Source organism: Triturus cristatus, chromosome 8 (genome assembly GCF_964204655.1).
Source record: "Triturus cristatus chromosome 8, aTriCri1.1, whole genome shotgun sequence".
Classification (NCBI taxonomy): Eukaryota; Metazoa; Chordata; class Amphibia; order Caudata; family Salamandridae; genus Triturus; species Triturus cristatus.
The window spans coordinates 403,092,452-403,117,894 of record NC_140591.1 but is presented as its reverse complement, the minus strand read 5'-3'; the positions used below and the strand labels follow the sequence as shown (position 1 = coordinate 403,117,894).

Genomic DNA, 25,443 nt, shown 5'->3' with positions numbered 1-25,443 from the left:
CAATGTGACACTTTTCATAAATGAGGCCCAGTTTTCTTAACAATCCTGGAAGGAGGTTAGCACCCTGACCCAAGAAGAGTCACTCTGTTTTTTCCCGAAAAGGTAGTTGAATGAGTCCTCGTGTGGGTTGGAAAGATTATTTTCATAGTGAAGCATCTCAGCTCAGTCACAATGTCACAATAAAAATGGAAGCCAGTCACAAAAGTGTTGTGGGTTCCAAGGTGGCACGACTCATGCCTCGCACGTGGCTATCAGAATACTTTTGTTCTCCAGACAGAAAGGGGTGCTTTTAGAAGTAGCCTTGTACCTACTAAAACAAAATAGGAGCTGAAATGTCATGATATGTGGGAAGATATGTAAACTCAACCCAAGAGATCGTAACGAGGTCGCAGAATGACTGAACAGAGTCCACACTAGTGTGTCTAGGAGTGTGTGTTAAACAGAAATAGTCACAAGCTGGCACAGACCGAGTTAGTGAAAGACCAAGAGACATTGAGCGACTGTGAAGTCTTTAAAATGAGTTTGAAACCTTGTGCCTGACTCGAAGGAACATGTGATTTGAAGGACTTTGATGTTTTCAAACTCTTCACCAAGGGCTCCTGCTAAACGGATTAAAAAGAAGCGGGAAGTCTCGGGCTTAGAAAAATGATACTTTAGAAGTCTTACAAGACTTATCAAACTATTTCTCCAAGAATTTAATGCCCTAATAGAATAAATCACCATTATGAGCCTCACTATAAAATGGAAAGCTTACTTTTAATCTCACTTCCTTTTATATTAGCACTGACCTTTCACTGTTGCCTAATGTATACCTTTTTCAATTTTCATATGTGGACCTTTCACTTTTTAGAGCTATGCATCTGGCTCTTCCAGGCTACCAATGGACAGCCAAGGACTGGGCTATATAGATATTACCGACCCTTGGTCATGGAGCTCGTCTGCCGTTTTGTAGGCATCTCAGGGCTCTGGTATAGTACAACATTAAAAATGAATGCATAAACAATAGACATAATAGCAAAACAGTGGGAGCAACTGTGGATACAACCCCATTCTCCAAACCCTACCGTAGTGTTGGATAGAGCGGCATCATTTACCTCCATGCCTCAGCTTGATTAAGTGTTAGATTCAGTTTTGAATAAGAATGCTTTTGAGCGTTTCTTAGCAATCAGTAGATTTTTGGGCTTTGTGTTCTATGTTTGGGCTATGGATTATAAGTTTGTGTATGATTTCCAAAGAGTTTAAATGCAAGCACCGTCACTTCCATTCCAGAAATAGGGACTATAGGTCATAGTGAATCATTCCTTAGCAATTATTTCCTGAACCATGCAGTGTAAATTCTAGGTTGGCATACCCACCTCCACAAAACTAAATGACCCCTGTCATTGTATTCCTAACCAGTGGTATGTTTAGGAGTACTTTGCTGAACGTAGTATCCTCTTCGGTGTGTAATTAGTAGCCATCTATTAAGATACTTCGGGGTTTGTATTTTCCATATTCTTTGTGAAAAAATTGATATCCAGTGGCATTTTTTAAGCAACAAAGACGTGTGGGTACTCCATTAACCCCCTTGTAATACCATTGCTTTTGAATTCGTAATTTGTTCGTCCAGTACGTTGCCTTTGTGCACAAGCTGTTGCTCCCAGGAGGCCTCAGTGCTTTGACATGATCTCTAGGGGCTCCAACGTCTACTTATTTCTTGCAGCCTCTTCTTGCTATGCAGTTTCTTTTGCTTATGCGCTCCACACTGCCCATCACCTCTATATCCAGACATTATCCTATCTAGAGCAGCACAATACGGGTCAGGTGGAAGAAGTGGCTGAATCCAGGAAGGTGGTGACCCAGTCCAAGCTTCCACCAACATTTCACCATTTACACCTCCACTTTGGTCTGCCTTCACCGTTCTGTGACTGTGTTATTGAAAGAAAGCAAAGTCTGACAGAAGCAAAGTCCCTAACTCCAAATGACATTGTAAGAAAGCTGCTAGGTAGGGTGCTTCCTGAAAAGCAGTGGTGGGTGTTGTATGATGGGGTTGTAAAGATGTGGATTAAATCTACCTAAACAAACTACCTATTTGTACAAATCAGGAACTGTATTGTATCCCCAAAGGCAGTTTAAAAAGGAGTTGGGTTAATTCAACCCGTTCAGAGAAGTCAACATGTTTGTGACCATCGGGCACCCTAAAAGGAGTTGTACTGGCATTCAACAGTACCGTGTAACCTTCTCTGGTAGAAATATTCATAAATTGTGAGAAAATAAAAAATAGCTTTACAACCAATGGTAAAATTTACAGATCCACTTGGTTTGTGACCTTTAGTGAAAGAAAGAAATATTTACTTTAATGTAAGTGAGCATATCAATGTCACAAGTTCTTTGGTACAGCTGAAGTGGGAGTACACCAGTAAGAGAGCTCTTGTGATAAAGAGGACGTGGACCCGGCACACATATTTCTTGGAGTGTAAAACAAACATTTCTTACCCAGTATTATTGAGTTTCATGTCTCAGCTCTATGGGTAGTCTGGACCAAGATTTGTAAAATACAAGGATAAACAGTATATTCAGTGAATGTGTTATGAACTCTAGACTACTATGATGCCTATAGATGGAAAAGATCAATTCAGAGCTACTTAAATAAAAAAAAGCATCAGAGAATCTTACGTTTAATGGGCCTGTGTTCTATAAAATTAATTACACTGATAAGAGAGAGGCTGATCCTAATCATTAAAAAACAAATCTTGCTCTTACTGAGGATAGTATGACCCACTTAAATGAGATGACATAGGCCAAAGAGTCGAAAACGGTTAGCACAGTGCTGTAATGTGGTGGATGATGTGGGAACGCTATTCTATGGAAGCGGTGGGCTGCACTCTCTCACTTTGTTGACATTTACCTCAAATCAATGCAGCTTGCATGATAGAGGGGATGCCAGCGGGGATCACTGGGACGAGTTTAAGCGAGATGCGGTCAACGAAGAATAGATACGTCTAGACGTGACACGTAACCGCATACAGTGTAAGTGCAAACATGAGGCGACTTAGGAAATGGGGTCCTTGTTTGAGGAGTAGAGAGTAAAGGAAGTCCCGTAACATTATTACTTATTTGATATGTTGTTCAATTATGTGGTTTATATGGTGAAGAATAATACGGAAGAGACCTATTAATCCAAATGTGCTATAGGACATCAACAATGGTCAGGTCATGATAAGCATCTATATTATTAATAAATATAGCCTTTCCAAAAATAATTATATACCATATAGATTTCATCAAAGAAAACCAGGGTACCTCATCATTCAATCCAACACGTCTGCATGCAATCATTGTATCCAGCGCTGTTCCCGCCATAGAAGGAGATAGGATTTGTCACTGAGAAGTGCGTTGAAATTAGGTTTATCAGTGACAATCCATCTAAAGTCTTGCTCTGTTTGCCTCAACTGAATGAATTAGTTATCCAGTTTGGCGGTGAAGTGTGTACACCTGATGTTGCTCCTGTTTTCAATGATTCTCGTACATATTTTCCTAGTAGTCATCCCTATGTGGCGTAACTTAAAGGGACAGACAATTGTATAAATTAGGCATTTGCTGTTACAATTAAATAGACAGTGTACTTCCCAAGGCATCTTAAGGCCCAAATCAATCTGAGTACTGGGTTCAGCAAGGTTGCAAACTGCATACGAACCACAAAGGTCATGTCCTATCACCTTTAGGAGTCCCCATACTCAGGTTTGAGTTAGTGTTTATGACTTCTTGGAATGTGTATGCTCTAGGACATGGTTGTATCATCAGGTTTATAGTGTTTGTTAAGTAATTTTCACCTTATGACAGCATTGTTCTAATCTTATGGTAATGATTTGTCTTTGGCGCGTGCGGCTCGTGCATCTTTTTGCCGTACTGAAGTCATCTTTGAATGTCGTCTATGGGGCACGGTTAGACAGCAGTTGAAGAGGACTAAATATGGAGCAGCTGTGATCACTACAGAGGGGACTCCGTCGAGTTTCAATTAAAATACAAGTTAATGCCTTCAACTTTTCATGGCACCTACTTTGATGCCTGAATTTCAATAGACCTTGGTTGGTGACGGTTCCCACTGTTCTCCTTCTTCACGGAGCCCTTTGCCAATACTTCTTACATCCATTTGTTTTGGAAACCTTCAGAGGTTTAACAGCGGTGTGGCATTTGGTGTTCTCGCTTACAAACACAGGCACACAAATAAAACTCCACTAGTCAATGTTGAGATGCTTACTGAACCATGAGATAAAGTAGCTATTGATTTCCTGGGTCCTTTTAAATGTCTTTTTGAAAACACACGGGGCCCCTGAATCTACGGATAACCCTATCAAGGAATTAAGCTATATTGGAAAAAGAATGGTTGCACCGGGTGAAGTGCTGTTTTACATTAGTATCAGAATGGCATAGCTCTGGACTGACATCTATATAATAGAACACACAAAATGAATTGATTGTAATCATTTGTATTATTTTATTTTTTTTTTAAATATATTTTTCTCCTTTTTTATATTAGTCTTTTTATAATTTTATCTCACTTATCCATGAATAATTGATTATTCGTACAGATTCAATTCAAACAATCTTTTTTTTGATACATGAATAAGTTGTCATTACAATTTGTGTCACACTGATTCGGTCACAATATTATACGGAGATGACAATTATAGCAACAACTTGTATTTTTCACATATGTTGTAATCTAAACCACAATTTATAATAAAATCAAACTAATGTGAATAAAACACTGGCAGTGATATAAGGAATACCACCAACGCGTTTCGGCAAATGCCTTCTTCAGGTTTTTCTTTTACCAGTGAATGCTCTAAAACAAAAATTCAAAAATTATACAAAGTTAACAATTGTCGTCCTGAGCTAATAATATGCCAAAGCTAAATTCTTATACTACATATATACAATCTAATGATGCTCATGATATCGAGGTCTAGAATATCCAAAACTGAACACTCCAATTTGAGGCCACTCCAATCCACACGACAATATCCCTCTCCCTAAGGCGATGTTTTATTTTATACATTTAAATTTATATTTGCACCGTATAACTTCAACTGCAAAGATGCGAACAGATAAGATGAGAGTGAATACTTAGCTAATTTCATATAGTAAATCACTCCAAATTTATTTGAAATTCTTATCCGAACGACTTATTCATTATGGTCTGCTACCTCACAGTTCTATTGCTTTTAGTATATATAACATATCACCATTATATTATCCGTGTATCGTTCTGATCTTGTATTATTTACTCTATTGAGGTATGGATCTCTATATTTTCTTATGATCACATATTTAAGGGTACCTTTAGCTAAAAGTAGGTATTGCTCCAATGTTTCCACCGTTATTTCATGGTACATGGATAAGTCCAGCGTGTTTATTTTTCTGAAAGGCAATTAAAACATTGTGTAGAGCCGCTATTTTATATATCAATCATACTATCTCATTATTTCTAGGTGGGAACACTATGATACTTCATTACTTACTTAAGGACGCTTTGCGTACCATCTGTTGAAATATATTTGTCTTGTTGTAGATATCACCAACATGTAGTGTCTCTAGTTCTATCTTTTCTGCAATATTGATACAATAGTTATTGATTAACTTGTTTATCTCCTTTTTTAATTTATTATAATATGACCTCTCTATATTGAACTAATTATATCATGCCCACCTCACTTGCACAGGACCATGTCGCTTATACATCCATTATTCTTAACCATGACCCCCATATATATCGATCCATACGGTGAAGATTGTAGATTCCTATGTATACAGGTAAAAAAGCATTTTCAGAACCCATGTTTACACCTAGATATAAAAGTATATTACTTAGCATGACTGTCGTTATACTAACTCTTCAATAAATGTCTGCCAGATTAGCATAGTTTTTTTATTGTCATTATTTAATCTTTCTCCAAATGGATATACTGTCACTCTCTGAGGGAAATAATCACCGACATAACTATGGAATTTTAAAAATTTGTGTTTAATTTGAAAGGGCTACCCAATATTCTAGTCTCCGATAATGATACTCAACTGGTCTCAAACAAAATGAAAACATTTTTTAAAACTAATGGCATGAATCATTTCACATGCGGGGGCTCCTTTGTATTTCAATTAAAGTACAAGTTAATACTTTCGAATTTGCAAGGTTTACCTTTGATGCCAAATAATGTCTCTCAAATTCTGGCTGTGTTTGAAAGCAAAAAGTGGTTTCAATAAGGAAAACGTGCAGGTCTTGAGTATGTGCCAATGCTTGATAATAAGTTTTTTGATGTTTTTTTTAAAGGAACTTGGGAGTGTACTAACACAAACCAGTCTTTCCACGGGGTGTTTAGGATGAGTGACCTAAAGGGCCTGATGATTGTTGTTTTTCGCTCTCTTCTTAGCCCCTTTAATCAGTTGCACGTGATCAGAGCACTGTTGCCGGTGGTTGCTACGTGTGTCTGCATGATTAGAGAATATACGTAAGTTTGAGTAGTTTTTTGCATGAGTAGGAATTGTCTGGTGGAAAGGTTCTCTATAAGTGCTTGGGGCGGCAATGGTCAAACCGAAGTAAATAGTTCTTGTCAGTGTGTTTTCTGCAAACTTCTGTTGCCAGGCCACCATTTAGAGGGTAAATAAGAACATCTAAAAAGGGAAGGCTACGTTTACTGTATTAACTGGCAAATCTAAGGTGTGGATGGCAGGTATTGCGCCAGCCTATAAAGGCAGACATGCTCTCCTCAATACCCTGCCAGATGATAAAATTAGCACTGATGTAGAGTTTCCACAATTTAATGTATTTATGGTAGGGATTAGTGTAGGCTTAAATGTGGGTGGCTTCAAACTCATGTATTTAAAGATTTGCCAGACTGGGGGTTAATGTCCTGCCCTTTATTTGACCATATAATTGTTCCTCGGAGTTAAAGATACTTTCTGTCAGAACAAGGGTTGGAGAAAGGATTTGCCATTACAGCTAGAGCTACAAACTTTGGAGCTGGGCAACCATGTTCAAGTTTTGGGGGCATCTCAACATCCTGTGATTCTGGGCGAATCACTTAATCTCCTTGTGCCTAAAAATGAATGTGAAATTGTGTTATGTAACTGGTGCTAATGGGAAGTGCTCCAATGCTTGTGGGTTGAGTTTGCGCTTTATAAAAAAACTGTTAAAAGGGTTGTATAATCCATAATAAAGCTGTTTGGGGTTATGTATTATGTAATGGAGGATTGTAGGAGACCCTTGATTGTTCTCAGAGTACCTTCCTCTGGAATGCAAGTGCCTTCACCCAAAGACAGTATGTATTGCAGGGTCAAATTGAGAAGTATGGAGAAGGTATAGAACGTCTTTGGTATCCTCTTCAGGTATAATGACCACTTCAACTATCCTCTTTGTAGTGATCATCTGTAATTTATGGATACACTTTGTTGAGCTACAACCTTGCCACTTCTCTTTTTACTTTTTCTGGTTTGGGTGAGATATTCCTTCCCATCAGATTGTGTTGGTGATCTCTTTCTTTTAAACAGTTAGTTGTATAGTGGTCTTAATGTTAGTTCTTACTCGTTCCCCCAAGTAAATTCCTCTATGTCTGTCAGTTCTGCCTTCTCCTTTGTCTTCTTGTAGCCCAGTGCCTGTGAAATGCCGCAAACTCAGGTGAAAGAGGCAGGCAGGGCCTGGAAGTTATCACCCTGGTATGTACATTGTTGGTTCTACATTTGCAGCTTGCCATGTCCTGCTAATCTCCCACCAATGTCATGACCCATTAATCCTTTTTGAGATGGAAGATAGATAATGGCAAACAAAAATCAAAGTGTCTGACCTCCACAGTTCCAACCTTATATGTAGCTGTCACCCAAGCCAACTTCTGCTATCCTGCCCGAGCCAACTTCTGCTGCCCTGCTTCCAGGCTTCTGTATTCACCCGCACGTGCGTGCGCACACGCGCACACAGACACAGACACACACACACACACACACATCACTGAAAAACAGTGGTTAACTTGGCATAACATATATCCCTGAAAATCAACAGTTAAAGTGACATTATAGTTAGGTGTTGATATGAGGCAGCACTAACTTAAAAATAAACATTGAAATACACCAGTTATAGTTTAGTGAACTAACTATAATTTGCACCCCTCATGAAATGTTAAATGATATCATTGATTACACCACCCATGATATCTCAGTCATGGCTTGCTACCAGACCCTGCATCCATTTCACATCAGGACTGGACTCAGTGCCTATTCTCCTGCAAGGCCTTGACCCAACCCTCCGCAAACATCAACCTCCACTGCACACAGCGATTTGTTTTTTCTTTTTAAAGTTAAAGGTTTTAGCACCTAATCTAATTATAACATCTCTTTAAACTTTGTTTTTTTCAGTGACTAAATATAGATTTTTCCACAAAATGTTACAACTTAAGAAAAAGTGACTGAGAAAATGAGTAGGCTGAGTAAAGTGACGTGGAAAGGGTATGTGGCACCTATGTAGACGTCTCTCTCTCTTAACTATTTTTAGTGCCTCTACAAATAATGCCTCAAAATACTGAAAACCCATACTTTCCCTCACATTCTAACCCACTGCTTCCATACCTGCATCAACATCTCTATACTTGTTTACTTCAGCAATCTCCCCACGAAAGGCTTTAAATTGAACAGGTCCTATTCAAACAAAATTGCGTTCAGCGAGGCCTCACTTTTGTCTTGAATACAAAATGTTAGTGCTCTGGTTGTAACTATGTGTTGACACTTCAATTGATTACTTGGGAGTTAACTGACAGGCTGCTGCAGGTCTTGGAAGTACATGTTTTGCTCTGCATGTCAGAATGTTTTACTGAAATGGAAAAGGGAGCTATTTAGGAACTCATAGAAAATGTGTCCTCATTTTTGCCTCCTAGACCACTCCCATAATGCCTATGACAAAATAGAAACCCTTCATTTTGTTCATTTACTGCAGCCTTCTCTGTAGAAAATACATTCCGTTTTGCAGATTTGGCTCCATCAAGATGGTGTTCAAGTGTGCCGCACTTTTGTCATAGAATGTTATCTCTCTAGGTCCTCATTAGAATTCTGTGGTGAAGTGCAGTAGAGCACTGGGAAATAAATTGATATACCGCTGCGGACTGTGGAAGTGCATGTTTCAATCAGAATACCAGACTTTTTTGACATTGATGAGGAGCTTTCTAGAGCACTAACCAAATAATTTATGACAAAAAAAATTCATTTTCTTCATTTCTAAAGGAAGTGCTTTCTGTTTTACAGCTTTGATTCTATAAAGATAGCATTCAGGTGTGCCACACTTTTGACACAGATACAATGTTAGCTCTCTATCTGCTCATTAGAACTCTGAGGTGAAGCAGCAGTATAACACTGCGGAATCAACTGACAGGCTGCTCCTCCTAATAGAAGCACTTGCTTTAATCAGCACACCAGACTTTTTTTCTGACATTGATGAGGAAAATTTCCGAAAATATATAGAAAAGGATCCTCATTTTAGCCTTTTAGAGCACTTAACAAATATTTTTTAACAAAACAACTCATTTTCTTAATTTCTAAAGGAAGTGCTTTGAGTTTTACAGCTTTGATTCCAATAAAGATGGCGCTCAGATGTGCCCTACTTCTGTTGTCAATACAGAATGTTAGCGCTCTAGTTGTTCATTAGAACACGGTAGTGAAGATACATTGCGGAATCAACTAACATGCTGTTGCTGCTACTGGAGGAACATGTTTTCTTCACAATAGCAGACTTTATTTTCATGTGGCTGATGAACATAGTGAGAGCTTGTAGAAAATGAACTCTTATTTTAGCTTTTGAAGCACCTTCCATAACCTCTATGAGAAAATCATCAGAGATAATCGTTTTCTCTCAAACATGTTTCACCAAACCCAGCAGAGTGTGAGCCTTTTTTCATAAGGTAAAATCCTGTGACAACCCACCAGTGTAGCGTCCTCCCCAACCTGGGTACCCGCCAATGACTATGCCACATATGGAGCTTAGTATTAAACGTCTTTATTCATGTGTGTGTAACCACAAGCTCAACATTCTAAGACACTCTTCATTGCATTCCAGGTTTACACTTACGTCACAGTTCTACGGAGTCCATCGGGAGCCAAAAGGCTTCCATCATTTCTAATTTGCAAGACACTACAACCACAATTCCTAAAATGAGGATAACACCACCAACAAATGATTTATATTGTGACCAAAACTTATCACCCTTTTGCTATGAACACTGTGACAGGGCCATGTAAGTCTCTTCTATTTTTATTACATGGTTGCCTGCAGACTCTTATCTCTTTCTATTAGGAAATGTGTAGTTTAGACACATGCTGAAGTGTTAGAATCATGTCTACCTCCTATCTAGGATCACATATTTTTGTTGTTTATATTATGGTTACTGCCATATTTGTATGGACACTTACAGAGGTGGCTTCAATGTCTACATGTGAATCGAGATGACACATTTATCGCCATACCTATTTTATCTTGTTGAGACTTTAATATCACCAAACTTATAAATATGAGATAAAAATCAGCAATCAGATGCTATAAAAACTTCTGTATTTAGAAATAGTTTGGAGAGGCTTCTCTATGGAACTAACAGGCCAGAGGTCACACCAGTTTGCTGCAACAAACCAGATCCATTTGCGGGGAAGCTCCAAGAGAGGCCCGGAAAGTGACCTTCAGCCCGGCACTGCTTCTCATTCCCAGGCAAGGGCTGTGGTAGAGAATAGCTGAACAACTATGTATCACTGAAAAATGTGTTCTGTATCATCTGTCTTAAGAAACTCAATTCATAAGCTTGCTATTAGCTGGTTCTACTAAATTTTAGTGTAGCGCTTAGAAGTCACGATATGGTGTTAGGATGCTAGTAACTTGCTAACCATGTTAGAAATGTTCATATCATTTTCAGTTGTTTTGTCATGCATTGCTGCAGATTGTTCTCGTTCTTTGTGGTTACTGTTCATTCTTTGTGCACTAGACTTGGGTTTAAGAAATTAATATTTTAAAGGTTATCCCCTGATTCTTAATAGTATTCTGAGAGTGTTAATCATTGCAAAAGAGGGCGTGGAATTCCGCCATGTCCCTGAATTCATCCAGAGGGACTAAGTGTGACCAGAAAAGAAAACACCCACACAGTATGGCTTAGTGGATTATGTATGGCTTGCAGTCCAAATTGATTTCTAATTCGTGTTGATGCATTGAGCCAAGTCCTTGCACCAGGGGGTTAGAAATCTGATCCCTGTTGCTCTAGTTGAACTCCAGATTGTGACACTTTACATGTGTTCTTTTTTGTGACTGAATAAAATGGGATTCGCTACAATGCATTTCAATGAGGACCATGTGTCGGAGTCCGTTCATGACTGCCACAGCATGTTGTCCTTCTTTGCACCATCACATTCCCCTGGTGGTCAGGGTGTGCCAACACCAAGCCCCTTATATATTTTGAGAGAATGAGTGAGGGTTGCCCACCAAAGCATCGGGCCAGGTCCCTACCCACAATGAGCCCAGCACTCTTGCCCTAGTGAACAGATTTGAGAGGTGGGACTATTTTTTTTGTTTTAGAAAAATATATTGGGGTGATCGGCCACTCAAGCACCTGGCCTGACCCACCCTAAAGGACTCCACAGTCTTTCTGCACTCTGCAGAGGCAGTTTGTATGACTTACCACCAATCTGTACTACAGGCCCACTAAACACCAGGGTTATATTTTATTTCTTTGAGAAAAAGATCTGGGATGGCACGGCCCACCAGGCATCAGGCCTCTCCCCTACCTCTAATGCCCCAAAACTCTTTCTGCCTCCCTGAGGCCTAGAGTATCCCCGCCCCCGGGTTAGCCAATGGAACTTTGTAATATTCTGGGAGGAGATGTAACTGAGTGGCTACAGCTGCAGACTACAGCACACGAGGACCCTAGCATGAATCACAGCCTTGGTGCTTGACGTAAACATTGTGTGATTCTGGGAAAATCAGTTAATCTTCCTTTTCCCAAAAAATGTAATATGTCAATTGTGTTAGTGTAATTCCTACTTGATGTACATAATCTTTCTTTTTTTTGTATTGAGGTCTATCAAAAATTTACATATTCATCCATGTAACGCAATATAAATATCCAGTGATAATGCATTTCATAATAGCCAAATATAGCATAGAAAGTCAGCTGAAGAAAAGCTACAAGGTCAGAATAACATCCAGAATGGTCTTGGGCTAAAAAAAAATTTAGAGACCAGATACAGTATCATTTCGTCATTGAAAAGATAATGACTAAATTGCCCATCGTACATTAAAATGTAAGTCCTGGTATAGCTTGAAAGTATAGCCAAAATTAAGGCTGCTAATGGTGTTTGGGTGTAATAATACGACATTGCCTGCCTGTTTTAAAAAGAGCTAAGGTGTCTATACTGCATTAGGTTCATTAGACTATGCAAAAACATCAACATATGTGCCCTAGATAATGTTCCATTATGTTAAAAATGGCTTTAGCTACTTATTAAAAGGAAGCTAATGTGTCTATAGTGCAATAAAGTTCTATAAAATAAGTGTCTGTAGTGCACAAAAGTGCAGGAAAATTTACAAATATGTCAACACATGAAACATCAGAAAACATTTCAGCATATTAGAAGTACCTTAAAATGTAAGCTCTTATTTAAAATTTAATCGAAATGGGCCATCCAAACTTTTTCGAATCTTGTAGATCGTCTCCCATCCACCCAAGTAATGCAATGCATAGCTCTGTTGCTTGTTAGCTAGGTTTACACTATCTAAATACATACATGCATTGTGTTGGACATAGTTTTGAAATATGGGGTCTTAGAGAAGGGGTAAATCACATATTGTCTCACATTTCCATGAGGAAAAGTTGTGGAATCGGTGGTAATCCACAAAAGTCGTACCACTCACTGTCCCCACACTCCTTCCGATAAAAAAGTATCACACTTGTGTGGCAGGTGCTACTAACAATGACAGGAACAGACCATATCAAAGACTATGAGAAGCCCACCTATGGTCACAGTTTTCATCCATTTCTGCTTTCTCTGATTCTGAGGCTTAGTTACTAGGTTGTCTTTTGTGCAACTGGAATATAACAGTCATTACTATTCTGTGGCTGTTTGCTAAAAACAATCAATTCCCTAAACACTACTTGTACCTTAACGACAGGCTGCCAAGGAATCCGGACTCCATTGACACATCGTTCGTGCCTAGTAGACTCTGGTTAAATTATGGACGTGTGCCGAGCTGCTCGGGTGCTCCCAGATGCGCCTGTCTACTATTGTTCCGCGGACTGCCTCACTGGACCAAGAGTCTGTGTGGTATCCTATGTGAATAGTTTGTTTCCAGAAGTTGGACTTTGTTTCATTTTGAATAAAGTTTAGGAGGAATGTCTCAGCAGACACTTGGTTAGTCAACCACTCCCTCGTGGGAGTGGACACACATGCACCCCACACCCATCCATCACAGGCATCACGAGTGACGTGATCCTGCTAATGAAAGGGCCAGGTGCACTTTCTCAAGGCCAGTTCCAGTACCCTACCACACTGAGTCTGTGTCCATTATTCGTAGCATGTGGGCCTGGGCCCACAACACTACACTGAGGACTTTGGCGGCTTCGCAGTGCTGCCACTGTGAGACATGGGTGCTAAAATAAACAAGCATTTGCAATTCAACAGGTCTTTCATCTGCGAGAGTTTAAGCTATTGGCATTGTAAATGACAATGCCTTTTATTTATATGTTTTGATAATTAACACATAAATAAAAGGCATTGTCATGTACAATGTCAATAGCTCAAACTCTTGTAAATGCGAGACCTACTCAAAGAAGTGGTCGCCATTGTTCCGGGCTGCTTAGAAACTTAAAGTGTGCATGGCGCACTGAATGTTGCAGGAAACATGTCGTGCCTGCTATAAGAGAAACTATTTAAACAAAATAGTGCTTGCAGACTAAAAAAGACTCACCGTGTAACAACCGAAGTAAAAGGGCCAGTCCTCATTGGAGGTTACGATTGAAGACAAGGCGGTACTAAGGAGGGACTAACAAGCCTATTAATGAATCAGAAGCCAGCATTTACGAAGGACAATGACACAAGCCAATGACAAATATCGAAGGAGAGTAGGCGGGGATTCTATTCCAAGCTCCAATACAGCATGACTCGCAGAGCAGCACATGCGCTGCCCAGGCTCGACCTAAAAAGGGGACACATTTCAGTCCCCGGACAAGACGGGGCACCTTTGCGGTCCCCGCACGGTGTGGAGGAGATGCTGGGACCACTCCCCCAGTCAATGGTCGGCCTGTATTTCAATGTGGACTACGTCGCAGCCCATGGAGGCCTCAGCTTGGACTGTTTGGTTAGGGAGATTAAATCGCCCTCCGGGCCTCCACGCTTACTTCATGCCCTGCCTTGGGAACTGGCCATGTCGCCCTTGCAGAGTATGCGGCCCTGTCCTGAGTCGGAGGGGGGCACATGAAGCGAAGGAACTGGGACCCTCGCCTCTGAGGCTGTTGCCAGAGGCAATAAGACTTCACCCGCTGCTCCGAGTGCCGAAGCCCCTGCTGGTGCAGCTCGAGAGGTGATTGCTGGCCCCCATTCAGCCCCTCGGATGGTGAACTACCAGATGACGTTTGTCATCACCTGAGGACCTGACGAGTGCGGTGCAGAGACTGGGAGCAACCTCTACCGCTTGGGGGATATCACACCCCAAGGGTTATGGATAGCCCAGAGGTGATCCAGTTTCCCCCACCATCCTGGAAACCAGTGTTATTGGATGCACCAGTAACTTTCCTTTAGCATGACACAATTGCGTGCTAACCGGCCCTGTGCAGGAAAGTGTGGCGGAGAAGTCAGGGTACCTTGAAATACATTGACTGAGAGAAACCCTATCTGTTGCCCTGGAGCAACTCTCCCAACAAATCGATAGCGTGGGAGCTACCAGCTGATTTCTGCGGAGATCGCTTGGTGCAGCGGACCAACAATGGAGGCTACGGGTGCCTGGGCAGATCACTGGAGGTGAGCAGCAGTGGTCTAATTTACTCCTATGCCTGACAGTCACACGATGGGGAAAGATAGACCGCAGAGCGGGCGCAGCAGACAAAAATGGGCCAGTTTATGGCCCTGGGACCAGCATTGTGCAAATTTTCCTCCGCCAGAAAGTGTGGCGGGCCTGCAGGCAGCATAGATTGAAGCATTCAGTGTAAGAGTTAAGGCAAAAAAGGAAGCTGTGTCGCAGAATGTCAACATCCTGCTGTGGGTGGACCTCTGTAAGTTGACAGACCATTCCCTGGCCACTGAAAAAGATGTGATCAAGCATCATAGGGAGGTTGCCTCTCTACAAGCTAAGATGGCCAATCTCGCAACCAGGATGGCAACTTCGGAAACCGGGGCCGAAGACACAGGGGGTCACTCCTGGCGATGCAATCTCATATTTGTAGGCTTCCCGGAGGGGGCGAAAGGGCAGAGTCAGGAGTTGTTTCTTGAACGATAGGTGGTGATGATGATCCCTTCAGCCCAACTGTCCACATTCTTCGTCGTGGAGTGAGCTCATCGAGCACTGGCACTGAGGCTACCAACTGGGCCCCTCCCCCCTGCACAGTAATTGTGAGGATACTAAACTACAGAGCCATTCTCTGTGCAGTCCAGCAGACCAGACATCCCACATTTGAGAATCACGTTATCTGCATTTTCTCAGATTATACTTGGCAAATGCAACAAATGCGTCTGATCTTGGTGAATAAAGCAGAAATTCAAAGCAATGGGTATGCTATACATGCTCCTATAGCCGGCAAAAAAGAAAAATAGTGATCCAGAATGAATGCTCACATTTCTTCACCATGCCTGAGGCTGTCTGTTACTGGCTGGAGATCTGAGGAGATGGTTGGACCCCGGCGCCGGCCCCCTGTGAGTTGATGTGGTGTACAGGGAGATCACGCCACACTTGACAGGTGTGAAGGTGCAGACGCCAGGGAGGCGGGCCTCCCATCCTCCTTCAGAGTAGTAGTTCAACAGGATGGCACATTAGATCTGGAGCAACAAAGATTGGTGAGGGACGCAGCAAGAGCTCTGGTGGAGATAGTGACGGCCTCAAATTCTGATGGGAGTGCTTTAGATGTGGTGGATGAGACTCGACAACTGAGAGGGACCTGAGTTCGAGCTGGTGCTGCAGACACTGATGTCCCCCTGGGGTGATCCGTCATCATAACTTTGATCCTGGGAGACTGGAGCCTGAGACAGTCCATGCATGCGTAGGGCCTTGGGGTCCCCGGAGGTCCAGCTGTACTGTGTTGTAAACTGTCTGGCAGGTCCAATGCTTGACAAGTGGTTACGAGTGACTGTGTTGGTGTGTGCTGAGTAACACGGTTGGAGCCACTCCTTTTTCCTACTCCTGTAACCTTTTACTGCGGTTTTAGTTGTTTTTTGGTTTTGTTTGATTGGTTTTACTGCTGAGTATATGGGAGAGGGTGCCTTAGTGTGACGTTTCTAGGAGGGTGATATTCGCATGGGTTGATAGAGCAAGAGTGTGACTGGTGTGCTGTGAGTGTGCACTTGGGTCTGTTCTGTGCTTGTGGGTGGCAACAGTTGTTGAAGTCGATAGGTACAGCTTCTCCCCCAGAGATTACTGAGCTTGGAGATTGACTGACGACTGTGAGAGTTTTGTTTTGCCAGGGGGTGCTCCGACATTCTTGGGGAGCAAAGATTTGTTGATTGGATGGGAGAGGAGGAGTTGCTATGATTGGGAAGGCACATGTTGTTTCTTTGTTTTTATCTGGTAGGTGGGACGGGGAGTTCTATTTGCATTATGTTGTTTTCTCAAGACTCAGTGGCGGCATGGGGGTAGGGGTGGGTGGTGGGGTGGTGGCTGCGGGTGGGGCTGGAGTGGGGATGGAGGGGGAAATTAATGGTACGTAAATACATGGTGGCCCGATATTATTTAGTAACACTGAATTTTCGGGGACTTAACTCCTACGTGAGACGATATAGAGTACAGTCCTACCTGCAGAGACAGAGTGTGCATTTTGCTTTAATACAGGAAGCGCACCTAGTGCAGAGTGAGGTACAAAAGAAATAGAGGGGGCAATTATACTCGGCCAAGTACTCCAAATATGGCCGGGGGGCTTGATGTGGTTCGCCCCACAGGTTCCATTCCAGGTTCAGAGCTTTAAAGCCAACATCGAGGGAAGGTACCCTTTACTATATGGCTTATCGGATGGAAGGGAGATGTTTGCCCCTAATATGGATGATAAGGTGTTCTTTCATGAGGTGGACCACAAATGACTTCATCTTATGGGCTGGGGACTTCAACTGTGTGCTAGATGGCAATTGGGACTGGCACCGCCCTGGGAGTTAGCACAAAGGTCAATATAGTGTCTGCGCCCCCGTGGAATGATGGAGCACATGCAATGCATAGATGTATGGCGTGTAGCTCACCCCAGGGTTAGGGCATTCATGTGCTATGCTCCAGCCCACTATACTTACAGCTGTCTTGATAGGTTACTGATCTCAGAGGAACTCACAGTTGGGGGAACAACCTTTACAACGCAACTTTTACAACGCACTACACTTACAACGCAACATCCACTACAACGCATTCCATTACATAGCATGACACTACAACGCATTTTTAAAAACTACCTTTACAACGCATTCCATTACATCGCATACTACCTTTACAACGCATACCATTACAACGCATAATATTACACTACACTATCCAACACTTACCCTACTGTTGCACCCCCTGGAGTTAGAATAGTAATTTTTACCCCTATACTATCCAACACTTACCCTACTGTTGCACCCCCTGGAGTTAGAATAGTAATTTTTACCCCTATACTATCCAACACTTACCCTACTGTTGCACCCCCTGGAGTTAGAATAGTAATTTTTACCCCTATACTATCCAACACTTACCCTACTGTTACACCCCCTGGAGTTAGAATAGTAATTTTTACCCCTATACTATCCAACACTTTCCCTACTGTTGCACCCCCTGGAGTTAGAATAGTAATTTTTACCCCTATACTATCCAACACTTACCCTACTGTTGCACCCCCTGGAGTTAGAATAGCAATTTTTACCCCTATACTATCCAACACTTACCCTACTGTTGCACCCCCTGGAGTTAGAATAGTAATTTTTACCCCTATACTATCCAACACTTACCCTACTGTTGCACCCCCTGGAGTTAGAATAGTAATTTTTACCCCTATACTATCCAACACTTACCCTACTGTTGCACCCCCTGGAGTTAGAATAGTAATTTTTACCCCTATACTATCCAATACTTACCTTAAATGCAATTTAAAATTATGCGTTGTAATGGTATGCGTTGTAAAGGTAGTATGCGATGTAATGGAATGCGTTGTAAAGGTAGTTTTTAGGTCTCGCGAGCCAAAGGCTCGAAGAGACATTTTATATCTGGGCTTTTCAAAGTGCTGCCGTGGCCTAAAGCTACAGTGCACGTGAACGTGCACGCGCGCAGCGCCATGTGTCTTTCCTCCGTAGCGATCGTAATCACGATCACTTTCACTTTCGCGGGCTCCTCTGTTGCTGGCATTCCCCCCTCCCTTCTCGCCCAGCCCTTCTTGCTCTCTCTTCGTTTCCCTTTCGCTCCTCATTCTGCTTTCTATATATTTGTATTCTTTCACCTTCTGTCTCTGCCCGTTACTCTTCCTCACTCATTTCTTGTTCTGTCTAACTCACTTCTCTCCTTTCTTCATCTTGTATCTATTTCTCCACACTTCCTTGTTTGCTTTGGCTCGTGCCTTCGCAGTGCATGAAGCAGTCCTGCTGACTTCCGCCTGGTGTCGTTTTTCCTTTGAGATAGTAACTCACTGTGCTTTGATGTCGTATTTACACTGTAATATGACCCACAGTTCTGAATTGTTTTTCCGTGGTGATATGATACAGTGTGATGCATGCCTGCTGTATTGTGGCACAATGTTCTGTGATGTCCTATTTCTGTAGTGACATGTTATTGGGAATTGTATTTCTGCTATTATATAAAATGTTGCTGAGTTCTGTGACATCACGCTGACCCAGGGCTGTGTAAGGCTGACATCATGATGACGGAAGGTTGTGTAGTACCATACGGATGGACGGTGGTAGTTGCTGATGCCACGGCCTCAATGCATTACCTCTCATCGGCGCTCCTATGACCTCTTCACTTGGACTGGGGGCAGTGAGCCGTGTAAGACCCCGCAGAGAGGCGGTCGGACGGCGTGACTCATGCGGCGATGCTACCCTTTGGATCACGGTGACGCTCCGCGGCCCGGGGAGTCTGACTTCACCCCGCTTGATGGATAAATTACAGGCTGCAGCATCTTTTTCCGCGCCGCCCTCAGATTGCTGCGCCAACCGAGTGGTCCTGAGCCCCCATTGCACATAAACATAGCCACAGCAGGGCAAATTCAGCATTAGCATACGTCCATGGGGATCCGGCCCAGATATTGGTACTAGAACCAGTTTCCGGCGAGTTTCCCCTACTTTCCAGCACTGGTTACCACCCTCCTGTTGGTGTCGAATGTGTGGCTCGGGGAAGGAGAGAAACAGCTAGCGCCACGCACGGTGAATCTTTCAGAAGATTCCCAAACAGGCCACTTTTATGAACACGCCATGATGTATCTGAAGTTCATGTGTAGACGAGTTCCTCCACGACCACAATCGGTAAGAGTGTTGCATACCACTGGAACTATCTGGAAAGTTCATTTAACTGGCAAGTGTTGCTTTAACCATTTCACTTTCGGAGGAATCCTCTGTTGTCAGCGGTGGAACTTCACTCTGTAGAAAACATAAAATAAATCTCTCGAGTGCATGTAAAAGCACCTTCGTGCACTGGAGCTGTGCTGTGAAGGTGTGCGCGTGTGTGTGTGCAGCAGTGGTGTGCACACTTGCCTGCCTCTCCCTCTGTATACGCGCTCGGGTGTGTGTATTTCTCTGCATGTTTCTGTCTGGGTGTGTGTGTGCATGTTTCCAGGTGTGTTTTGTGTGCACCAATGTATAAATATGTTTTGTGTGCCCTAATTGCGTGTGTGCACGTGTCTGCTAGTGAGTGGTCCTTCGTCTTCTGGGTGTTTGTGTGCCTTTGTGTGCTCGTGGGTCCGTTAGTGTGTGCATGCATGTGTGCATGGGTGCCTGCATTTGTGTGTGTGTGCGTTCATGCGTGTGCCCGCACACATCCCTGTCTCTGAACCAGGAAGCAGCATTTCATCTCTCAGCAGCCAGTGTGAAATTATGGGATGCCTGACGTAGAAACAGATGTTCATGGGGCACAGCTCGCAGTGCCAGCGCCAGGTACGTGCCCCGCGCCCAGTAAGTACACAGACACCTCTGGTGCCAGCAGCTGCAGGGCACAGGTGAGTGCCCGGGTCACGTGCTGCAGACAGACAGATGCCAGGGCTCACAATAAAGCCAACCCTACGATGGTGCCAGGGACTTCTTGCACGAGAAGTCACCAGTGCATGGCGGTGGCACACGCAGTGCTGCTGAATGGTGCTAAACCTGGGCAGAAAGGGTCACATCTGCACAAAGAGGCCCCCATCTCATTGCATGTGCTCGATGGCATGTCAGACGAGCCTGTGCTGTGCACCTTGAAGCACAGAGCACACAGGGGGCACCGCTGGTCTAGAAACACCAGTGCAATACCGTTCCAGTATCGTGAGCAGGGATTTCAAAAAGTCTCTCACTGGACCTACGGCCCATTACACCTCCAAGAGAGTCTCAGTGCTGCAAACTCTGCTAAGCATCACACCCAAGCACCACCGTGACTCAGTACATTACCAGTGCGTCACTCCCGCTGAATGTCTAAGAGGGTCTCACTGCTGCAACCTATGTTAAGCACAAATTCTACATGTGTTTAAATCTAATATTTATAGGTACTGATGTGTGTTTTCAGTATTCTACGTTATGAACTCCTTTTGTGAAAAAAACCAATAACAACATTTTAATAAATATCTGACATGATGTTAACATGCCTCTTGTTCTTTTTGGTTAAGCACTCCATGAGGGCGCATGCTTTTTCCAACTGTACCCCTCGTGTACTTCTATTCCGAGGTGCTCCGTGTTGACTCTGTCATCATGTGCTTTTCCCCACCCTCTCGATGTAGCACTTCTCCTTGTGTACTTCCCACCCATGCGTTCACACCTGTGCACTTCTCCCTGCCTGCTTGAGGTTAATTTTTCACCCAATGTTTCTCCTTCTCACCCGCATTCTCCTCTCTTGCCCATTGCTTCTCCACACCCCTGCGACGTCTCTACTGCCCGCTTCACATTGCTCTGTCCCATTGCTTCTCCTCACCCATTTAAAAAAAAAAAACGCTTTCACTTAGATATTTTCATTTCAATTACTGATTAAAACTCGGATCAATAACCAAACAGAACAAGCATTTACAGTACAATGGGTCTCGCATTTGCGAGAGTTTAAGATTATTGGCATTGTAAATGACAATGCTTTTATTTATGTTTTAAAACACATAAATAGGGGGGGCGTGGTTAACGCCTTACGAAGATGGCGGCTTTTCCCTGACGCTCCCGGGGTCGGGAGGATAACGCCGATTTTTTCTCTCGTAACTACGAGTACGAGGATGCCACAAAGTGAGGACAGGCTGTCTGAACATCCGGAGCACCGAATTTTGCAGTCGCTATGTCAGTAAGCTACATTTAATCCTCTTTAATTCCCTCGGAGGCCCCGTTTTCGGAACGGCCGCCATTTTGTTTTTTCGCCTGAGGAGAATGTAAGCTAATGACTTGAAGAAGCATGCTGCAAAAGTGGTTTTTCCCCCTTTTGGCTATTATTTCTGCTCGCCTCTGGCTTTTTCTTCATTTTCTCACCAACTTTGGACAATCTTAATGATACATATCTGGAGAATACGGAAGGTGCGTAGTTTGTGCAGCGTTTTCTTCTCCGAATCAGCCGCCATTTTATGCATGCACCTCACGAGAGTGTTTTTCTGTGCTGTTCTCCTCAGATAACACAGTTCTTCCTCACTCATGGCTGTTCTTGACAAGTGTTCTTGTCTCAGATATTGAAACAGGTTTATGGAACTGCATCATTTATTCGGATACGTCAATTCAATGACTATTTCTTTAATTCCGTTTCAACACGCGCTTCAATGAGGCTTGCTGATACTTGCTGGATCTGTCAGTGATGTTAACCATTTAACCAGTGCTACTCTCCTTCTGGGCCACGTCTCTGCTCCTCTCACTCACTCGGACTGTTGGACTTGCCTCTTATGGGGAGAACGAAAGGCTCACTTGCTAAACACCCTACGCCTAAGCATACCCTCATCAAAAATTCAAAAGTTTTTACTGCCTTCTCCAAACTAGAGGATTCACTGTTATTCTCACAAGACCCTACGGAGAATATGGATCCCTCTCCCTCGCCAGTGCCTGCTGTGAAGTCTGTCACCAAGCGTTTAAAGCACAACCCGCCTTCTCCTCCTAAATCGACCTCGCCTGTCTCCATGGAAACACTACTGGAGGAAATTAGGGCCCTTCGTCCCTTTATGGAGGAAACAAATAATAAACTACAAGCTCTCACTGACACTTGGGCTCAACTTGATTCACGAATTACTGCAGTTGAAAGTCATATGTCTTCCTTTACAGACACTAACACCAATGTCTCTCACCTTCAATCTCAAGTGTCTGCCCTCCAACGCCAAGTCGAGGATCTTGAAAACCGTAATAGGCGGAACAACCTGCGTATTTATGGTCTGGTGGAGGGATCAGAGGGGTCGGATCCTCCTACCTTCTTTAAAACTTTTCTACCCAAGATTCTCCATATGCCGGAAGGCACCGCTCTCAACATTCAACGAGCCCATAGGTTAGGACGTCTTCCATCGAGTGCATCTTCTTCTCAGAGGCCGAGAGGTGTCATTTTGTACTTTTTGGAGTACACGGACTTGCTAAAGGTTTTGTCAGCGGCTAAATCCTCTCAACGAGTCACCTGGTCCGGCACCACTTTGTTTTTCGCTCAAGATTATGCCAAGTCCACAGCCAACAGACGTAAGGCCTTTCTTGATATGAGACCTACTCTTCGTGCCATGGGAGCGCGTTATGGTCTTTTTCACCCCTGCCTCTTTAAGGTCACGTTTAATAACAAGACGACATCCTATGAAGATCCGCAGCTGTTACAGAGTTTCATAAACTTTCACAGGACGGAGATCATGGAAGCTTCGGGACCCTCGTCTTCAAATGTTACTTGATGTTCTGATGATTTTTCTTATGGTTCTTTCATTCATTACTTCTCTTTATCACCGTCCCTCATGTATTCTTTGGTGTTCTTTTGCAGCTTGGTATGGTCTTCTTAATTTGAGTTGGTACCTAATCGTTTTGTTCTGTTTTAACTCTCCTATTCTTCATCGCTTACTGTGCTAAATAGTTTTTACGTTTTTGTTTTTTGTTCTCTCTCGCATCCGTAGATATCCTATTTTACTGGCGTTTTCCCCCTCGTCCTCCGTCTGGTCAGCCTGGATGGGCTGTCTGTCTCGTGTGGCTTCTTCCCCTCCCCCTTGTTCTCTTGGATCTTCTTCATGTAAGTATGCCTTTTGTTCATATTCTACTTTTATGCTTTTTTTGCTGTCTTCTGCCATTGTTCCTCTCCTCTTTTTCTTTTTCTTTTTTCCTTTTCTTTTCTTCCCGCTTACACCTCCCTCATTCTATCCTCTTCTCCCTTTCTTTGGTCATTCGCAAATCCATATTCCTTGCTTATGTTTCTTATCCCTCATCGAATTTCTTAATATTATTGTTTTTAATCTCTTCCTCTCTTATCTTCTTCCTTGTACACTTCTGAGTTCTCATTTCTCTACTCTTCTCATTCTCAACCCTATTTATCGCATTGTATGTTCATGGTTTTTGACTTCAATCTCATCCAGTCAAGTTCAGAGTTATCACATGGAATGTTAAAGGATTGAACAATCCCATTAAAAGACAACGAGTTCTTTCCCACTTAGCAAAGTTAAAAACTGATGTTGCTTTCCTTCAGGAAACCCACCTTCCTGAGGCTGAAGCATCTAAATTAAAAAGATGTTGGGTAGGTAATGTGTTTTCTTCTCCAGCTTTAGGTAAGAAAAATGGTGTTCTTATTCTCACTCATGCTTACTCTACTGCGCACTTGCTGTTGCTAGCGCTGCTGCTGGCGCTTTGCTTTTTAAAAATCCCGTTTTTTGTCTATTTGTTTTAATTTATCTTGCTGCACTTCTCCCTTGTTTTTAGCTGGGTCTTGCCCCCTCCTCATTCCGCACTTAATTGGCTCCCTCACTGCCGTTTTGGCGGGCCTTGATCTCGGGGGTGGTTCACTGTGGGTGCCATTTTGGGTAGGGCTGTAATTGCAACTTTGGGCGCCATCTTGGAGCGTCCTCGCGCTCGCGCTGGGATTGGTGAGCCTACTTAAGGCGGACTCAGTTCTGAGCCGGCCTTGACAGATGCTTACTCTACTGCGCACTTGCTGTTGCTAGCGCTGCTGCTGGCGCTTTGCTTTTTAAAAATCCCGTTTTTTGTCTATTTGTTTTAATTTACCTTGCTGCACTTCTCCCTTGTTTTTAGCTGGGTCTTGCCCCCTCCTCATTCCGCACATAATTGGCTCCCTCACTGCCGTTTTGGCGGGCCTGGATCTCGGGGGTGGTTCACTGTGGGTGCCATTTTGGGTAGGGCTGTAATTGCAACTTTGGGCGCCATCTTGGAGCGTCCTCGCGCTCGCGCTGGGATTGGTGAGCCTACTTAAGGCGGACTCAGTTCTGAGCCGGCCTTGACAGATGCTTACTCTACTGCGCACTTGCTGTTGCTAGCGCTGCTGCTGGCGCTTTGCTTTTTAAAAATCCCGTTTTTTGTCTATTTGTTTTAATTTACCTTGCTGCACTTCTCCCTTGTTTTTAGCTGGGTCTTGCCCCCTCCTCATTCCGCACATAATTGGCTCCCTCACTGCCGTTTTGGCGGGCCTGGATCTCGGGGGTGGTTCACTGTGGGTGCCATTTTGGGTAGGGCTGTAATTGCAACTTTGGGCGCCATCTTGGAGCGTCCTCGCGCTCGCGCTGGGATTGGTGAGCCTACTTAAAGCTCCCCTCTCCCGCGCAGCGGGACGCGCAGGTGTGGACGCCGTCGCTTAGCCGGAGTCGTGCCAGAGTCCTGCCCGTCTGCGCTCGTCCGCGTCGAGGCAGCGCAAGGCTGGGCAGGCTCGGTTTCTCGTCGTGGTGTTGTATCGCCGATTCCGGTAGGTATGGTGTTTTACACACGGTCCGAGCTGCTGTCCATAAGGCGATTGTCCAGAGGAAGTGCCTGCAAGCCTGTGGACCCTCTAGTCGGCCCTTATAGCTGTGCCTGCAAAGGCTGGTCTCTTAAGAGCCCTACTAAAATCCGTTCCCTGGAAGATGCTATTCCTGTCACGCGACCGTGTGTTGCATCTCGAGATCTTCGTATTTGGTGCTTAAACATTAGGTCGCTGGTAAAACATCACCT

The 25,443-nt window shown here is 43.4% G+C and overlaps 1 protein-coding gene across 2 annotated transcripts in view; it reads left to right on the top strand.

The window, feature by feature from the left end:
* Window positions 1–25,443, top strand: part of ATP7B (ATPase copper transporting beta) — a 479,681-nt gene that overhangs the window by 15,736 nt on the left and 438,502 nt on the right. Inside the window, exon 1 of one of the 2 annotated variants that reach the window (XM_085621786.1) lies at window positions 23,506–23,524. The exons of the other annotated variant lie outside the window; for it this stretch is intronic. The gene's annotated coding sequence lies outside the window, so the exon portion shown is untranslated. Of the gene's footprint in view, window positions 1–23,505; window positions 23,525–25,443 lie in introns of those variants that run through there. 2 annotated transcript variants of the gene reach the window in all.